The sequence below is a fragment of the Lissotriton vulgaris genome, chromosome 5, assembly GCF_964263255.1.
Source record: "Lissotriton vulgaris chromosome 5, aLisVul1.2, whole genome shotgun sequence".
In the NCBI taxonomy this organism is placed as follows: Eukaryota; Metazoa; Chordata; class Amphibia; order Caudata; family Salamandridae; genus Lissotriton; species Lissotriton vulgaris.
The window spans coordinates 1,513,550,911-1,513,557,434 of record NC_141693.1 but is presented as its reverse complement, the minus strand read 5'-3'; positions in this window follow the sequence as shown (position 1 = coordinate 1,513,557,434).

The window sequence follows — 6,524 nt, the reverse complement described above, 5'->3', positions numbered from 1 at the left end:
ACCTCAGTGTCTTTCTTTATTTTTTCTAATGAAGTGTCCGCTGCAGGGCCAAATAAATGTTCCTTGTTAAAAGGTAAATTTAAAATGGATGCTCGAACCTCCAGTTTAAATCCTGATACCCTTAGCCATGCGTAACGTCTAAGTAGGACGCTGGTGTTAATAGCGCGTGAAGCAGTCTGCTGCGTCAAGAGAACACCTATTTGAAGTGTCCGCTGCAGGGCCAAATAAATGTTCCTTGTTAAATGGTCAATTTAAAATGGATGCTTGAACCTCCAGTTTAAATCCTGATGCACAAGTTACTACTTGTGTAACTATATATCTTTAAGAGACATTAGTTAGTGATAGATTCCTTACCTTAGAAAATCCCCAGGCATCAGACTGGATCCGGAAATCTTTGCGTAGCAGTACCCTTGCGCGTCAGTAGGCGTCGTCTGCGGCTCCGCGTCAGTCGTCGTCGGAGTACTTAGACGCCGCCTCCGCGTGCTGACGTCAGTTCTTAGACACAGCTTTTCCGTGCCAAAAACTCAGAGCCATGTCAAAAAGCAACACTGGTGCCATTGAAACTAGGGCCCTGAAAGGGGATGACCGTTACCCTAGATATCGGGGAGGATGGGTGGGTCTGTAAGGAATCTATCACCAAATAATGTCTCTTACAGATATATTGTTACACAAGTAGTAACTTGTGCATCTGAAAGAGACACGTTAGTGATAGATTCCTTACCTTAGAATAGATACCCCAGCAATACCAACCCGGTGGTGCGTCTGCGAACCAATAATCACACCAGAAAGTACTGGAGGACAGAACGGCCAAAGAAGCCATCCCTCCGGACTTGGCTGTCCAGGCAGTAGTGTCTTGCGAACGTGTGCAGCGAGGCCCACGTAGCTGCCTGACAAATGTCCTGCAAGGGGACTCCTCGGCCCAGGGCAGTAGTAGTCGCCGTGGCCCGAGTGGAATGGGCCCTCAGCCCAACAGGAGGTTCCTTTTCAGCCAAAGAGTAGCACGCTTGGATGCACAACACGATCCACCGAGAGATGGTCCGTTTGTGCACCGCCCGTCCTTTCTTAGCGCCCACGTAACCAACAAAGAGTTGGTCATCCACCCGGAACTGGCGTGTGCGATCCAAATGGTATGAGAGCGCACATTTTGGGTCCAGACGGTGGAGCCTCTCTTCCTCTTTCGAGGGATGCGGAGGCGGAAAGAAGGTGGGCAAGGTGATGGACTGCCAGATGTGGAAGGCTGTGACTACCTTGGGCAGGAAAGAGGGTCTTGTCCGCAACACAATCTTGTCCGGATGGACAGAAAGGAAAGGAGGTTTAGAGGAAAGAGCCTGGAGCTCACTCACTCTCATGGAAGAGGTGATGGCAACCAGGAAAGCAGTCTTCAGAGTAAGAAGGCGGATAGGACAGTAGTGAAGTGGCTCAAAGGGAGTGCACATCAGATAGGTAAGAACCAGGTTCAAATCCCACTGAGGCATCACGAAGGGAACAGATGGAAACGTGTGTGTGATGCCTTTCAGAAAACGATTTACAATAGGGGACTTGAACAAAGATGGCTGATCAGGCAGCCTTAGAAAGGCTGAAAGGGCAGAAAGGTAGCCCTTGATAGTGCCCGGAGCAGAGCCCTGCTGGGCAAGAGAAAGAAGGAAGAGAAGAACCTCAGAAAGAGGGGCAGAGAGAGGATCCACAGCCTTTGCTGATCTCCATGCCACAAATCTGTTCCACCTGCAGGCGTATACCGACTTTGTGGAGGGACGCCTGGCTGCCAGAATAATATTCCAGACTTCAGGAGGCAAGTCAAATGGCCTCAACTGTCACCCCTCAATCTCCAAGCATGGAGGTGGAGACTGGACAGGTTCGGGTGGAGGACCGTCCCCTGTTGCTGCGACAGAAGGTCCTCCTAAAAAGGCAGACGAACCGGGGGATCGACTGACATACTGAGTAGCTAGGGATACCAGTACCTTCGTGCCCAGTCCGGAGCCACAAGGATGACTTGGGCCCGGTTGCGTTTGATCTTCTTCAGCACTCTGGGCAGAAGTGTTATAGGCGGAAAGGTGTACAACAGACCACAACTCCACTCTCGACGAAAAGCGTCTCCGAGCGAGCGCCGCCTTGGAAATTCCAACATGCAGAACTGTTAACATTGCGCGTTCTCTTCTGTGGCGAATAGATCTAACCAAGGCTCTCCCCACTGCCGAAAGAGACCTTGCGCCACGTCCGAGTTCAGACGCCATTCGTGATCCATCATGCACCGTCGGCTGAGTTCGTCCGCCCTGGCGTTCAGAGAACCAGCCAGGTGTTGAACCACCAGGGTCACGCCCTGATGTTCAAGCCACTGCCAAAGGTGCAGAGCCTCCTGGCAGAGGGCCCACGACCCCACCCCACCCTGTTTGTTGCAGTACCACATGGCAGTGGTGTTGTCCATGAAAACCTGCATTACACTCCCCCGGACAGAGGGGAGGAATGCCTTCAGTGCAAGACGAAACGCCCGCAGCTCCAAAAGGTTGATATGGAGCCGGGACTCCGCCAGAGACCAGAGGCCTCTGATCTCCGCCTCTCCCATGTGGCCTTCCCAGCCCTGGAGGGACGCGTCCATCACAACTACGTCCTCGGGTTGGGGAAGGGAGAGGGATCTGCCGCTGACCAAATCGCGGTCTGCGAGCCACCACTGCAGCTGTCTTCCAGTGCCCTCCGAGATCAGGACATGGTCGGACAGGTTGCCCTGATGCTGGGCCCACTGAAACCTCAGGTCCCACTGCAGAGCCCGCATCCGCCAACAGGCGTGATGCACCAGAAGGATGCAGGAAACCATCAGCCCCAGAAGCCGCACCGTCAACCTGACCGAGACTCGGGATAAAGGCTGAAAGATCGGAATCAGAGCCTGAATATCCCAAACCCGCTGCTCGGGGAGATAAACCCGAAACTGCGCTGAGTCGAGAACTGCTCCGATGAAGACGAGCTTCTGAGAGGGACACAGGTGTGACTTCGGCACGTTGATGGAGAACCCCAGCAGGTGCAGGAGATCCGCCGTCGTCTGGAGGTGGCTGACGACTGTCTGGGGCGAGCCCACCTTCAACAACCAGTCATCGTGGTAGGGGGAAGACTGAAACCCCTAACCTGCGCAGATGAGCTGCGACCACCGCCATCACTTTCGTGAAAACACCCGTGGGGTGCTGGTAAGGCCGAAGGGGAGCACGTAAAACTGAAAGTGCTTGTGGCCTACCGTGAACCGCAGGTAGCACCGGTGGGCCAGCAGGACGGGGATGTGGAAATAAGCGTCCTGCAAGTCCAAGGCTACCATCCAGTCTCCTGGGTCCAGGGCAGCTAAGACCTGAACCAGTGTGAGCATTTTGAACTTCTCCTTCCGGAGGAAGCCGTTAACGTTCCGTAGATCCAAGATAGGGCGTAGGCCCCCTTTGCCCTTCTTGGGTACCAGAAAGTTGTGGGAGTAGCAACCGCACCCTACTTCTGGCCCAGGAACGCGCTCGATGGACCCCTTGGCCAAGAGGGCCGTAACTTCCTCCTGTAGAAGCCGCAAATGATCCCCCGATACGCGGTGGTATTGCGGTGGCATGGCTGGAGGGGTCGTCTCAAAGGGGAGGGAGTAGCCCCTTCGGACGATTTGCAGCCCCCACCTGTCCGATGTGACAGTGCGCCAGTGAGAGTGGGGATGGCTAACCCTGCCCCCCACTGGCATCACATGGGCCCGAAAGCACGGACTAGGAAGGTTTTGAGGCGGATGCTGCGGGGGAAGGTGTGGACTGGCCTCGCCGTTGTCCCCGACCGCCTCCACGGCGGTTTCCACGGCCGCCACTGCGTTGGATGTTAGCCTACTGTGCGTGGCTGGCAGCACATGTGGGGGCCCCCTTCCTTGGCCACGAAAGGAGCAAAAGGCACCAGTTTGCTTGCGCGGACCGAGAGGACCAAGGACTTGGCCGTAGCCCTGGAGTCCTTAAAGCGCTCAAGCGCATGGTCTGCCTTGTCGCCAAAGAGGCGACGGACATCAAACGGCACGTGCATGAGGGTATTCTGGACATCCGCTGAAAAGTTGGCGGACCTCAACCAGGCGTGGCGACGAATCGCAACGGTCATTGCCATCGCTCTGCCTAGTGAGTCGGTGGTATCCAGCCCACACCGGATGGAAAAAACGTGCCGCATCTCGACCCACTGCAAGGGCTTGGGCGAGTTTAGCCTTGACCTCCGCTGGGCATTGTGGCAGCACGTCCGCGACCGTGTCCCACAGGGAGTGGGTGTAGCGGCCCAAGAGGCATACAGTGTTGGAAGACCGCAGTCCCAAACTAAGGGAGGAGAATATCTTCTTTCCATAATTCTCATACCTCTTGGATTCCCGACCAGGCGGAGCCGACGGGAATGCGGTTTGGGAGTTAAAGGCCTGGATGACCAGGCTCTCGGGGGTGGGGTGGGGGGGACAGGAAACAAGGGTCGCCCGGGGCCGGGCGGTGGCGTCTGGCCACGTTCCTATCTACAGGCTGGCCTGTAGCGGGCCTGGACCAAGTGCCCAAAAGAACATCAGTCAAGGCCTCATTAAAAGGCAGCCGAGCTTGATTGCGGTTTAAGGACCTCAGTGAGGAGGTTAGTCCTCACGGCCGCGACGGGGAGCTCAAGGCCAAAGGCCTTGGCTGCCCGCGTCAACACCACACTAAAGGTTGCCCTCTCCTCCGAAGCCCTTGGCTCTTGATGAACTTGCTCCGGTCCATTTACGTTACTCGGCCAGGAAAAAGCCGTCGGCCCCCTGGTTCTCAGAGTCTTTAAGACTCCTCAGGCCGGGAGTCAGGAGGCAGGAGCGTCTCTGGTTGGCCAGCTGGGACCTGAGGGAAAAAGAAGTCCACAAAACCTTATTGAGGGGCTATAAGGCAGAGATAATAAGAGCTAAGCAACAATATTTTACTGCTTGTACCATCTCACTCTCCTCCCCTAAAGAGCTTTTTAAGATTGTGGATTCTGTGACTACCCTGCAGGTTCCTGATCCGGTTATTTGCTCTCAGCTGTTGTGTAACAACATTGCCTCTTTCTTTCAGGCGAAGATTGCTGATCTGTATTCGGCATTAGAGCTTCAGAAGGCAGAAACTGCGGACTCCTCTGGTTCTGCTGAGCTTGCTCTAGCCACGATGGAGGCTGCTCCTTTGGGACGCTTGGCATCCTTTCCTCCCCTCGTATCTCATGAGCTAGAGGACCTGCTTTCTAAGACTAGATCAGGCTCCCCCCTAGATCCCTGTCCTCTCACGCTTCTCAGGCAGTGTAAGGAGACCCTTTTACCTCCCCTTCTGGAGATCATGAATGGGGCAATGAGGTTTGGTTCCTTCCCTCAGCAATGGAAAAGGGCTTTGGTGAAACCATTACTTAAAAAGGCAACACTTGACCCTGGGGTATTTAAAAACTTTCGCCCCATCTCGCTGCTTCCTGCTGCAGCAAAGATGCTTGAAACACATCTTAATAAGCATCTTTCGGCCTTTCTGGAGAACTCTGGCTTGTTAGATCATTCGCAGCACGGATTTAGGAGGGAGCATAGCACCGAGTCGGCCCTCACCATTGTGCTGGATAATATCCGCACTCGAGCCGATAGGGGCCAGACCACCCTCCTTATCCTGCTAGACCTCACTGCTGCGTTTGATACCCTCTCTCCCTCGGTGTTAACATCTCGCCTGAGGGAGATTGGAGTGGAGGGGTCCGCTCTTGATTTGCTGACCTCCTTCCTAAACCAGAGAGAACAGAGAGTGATGCTGGGGGAGTTTCTATCTCCATCCCTGACTGTGCAATGTGGGGTCCCCGAAGGGTCGGCATTAAGTCTGACCCTTTTTAACATCTATGTGACCCCACTTGCCAGGTTGATAATATCTTTTGGGATGGAGGTAGTTTCCTACGCCGATGACACCCAGATCTTGGTCTCCCTCTCCCAGCCCGTTAACGAGGCTGCCTCCAATTTTAGATCCTGTTTAGAGGCAGTCGCAAAATGGATGACTTACAATTCATTAAAATTGAACGGGGAGAAGACGGAGATTCTGGTGTTTGGGGGAAAAGAGGACATCTTGTCGGCTAATCGGTGGCCTGCATCTTTGGGAGCGTGTCCGGTACCTATCGCTCTGGCTAAAAACCTAGGAGTCCTGATTGAGCCCACCCTCAATATGCATCAGCAGGTGAATCGAACAGTCTCTACCTGTTGGGGCATAATTCACATCTTGAGGAGAATCAAACACTATCTATCCCAGCAGGCCAGAAAGCAAGTCGTGGTTGCCCTTATTGGCTCCCGACTTGACTATTGTAATGCGCTGTATGCAGGTCTCAGTAAGGGGCTGCTGCAGCGCCTTCAACTGGTCCAAAATGCGGCAGCTAAGTTTGTGTTGGACCTTCCCAAACGTGCATCGGCCACTTCCGCTAGGAAGGCATTGCATTGGCTACCTGTTGAGGACAGGATTTCTTTTAAAATCCTGTGCCTTACCTTTGGCGCCTTAGCGAGAAATAGGTCAGTGGGGATTGGGGCTCTTTTGGCCCCCTATTGCCCCTCGAGG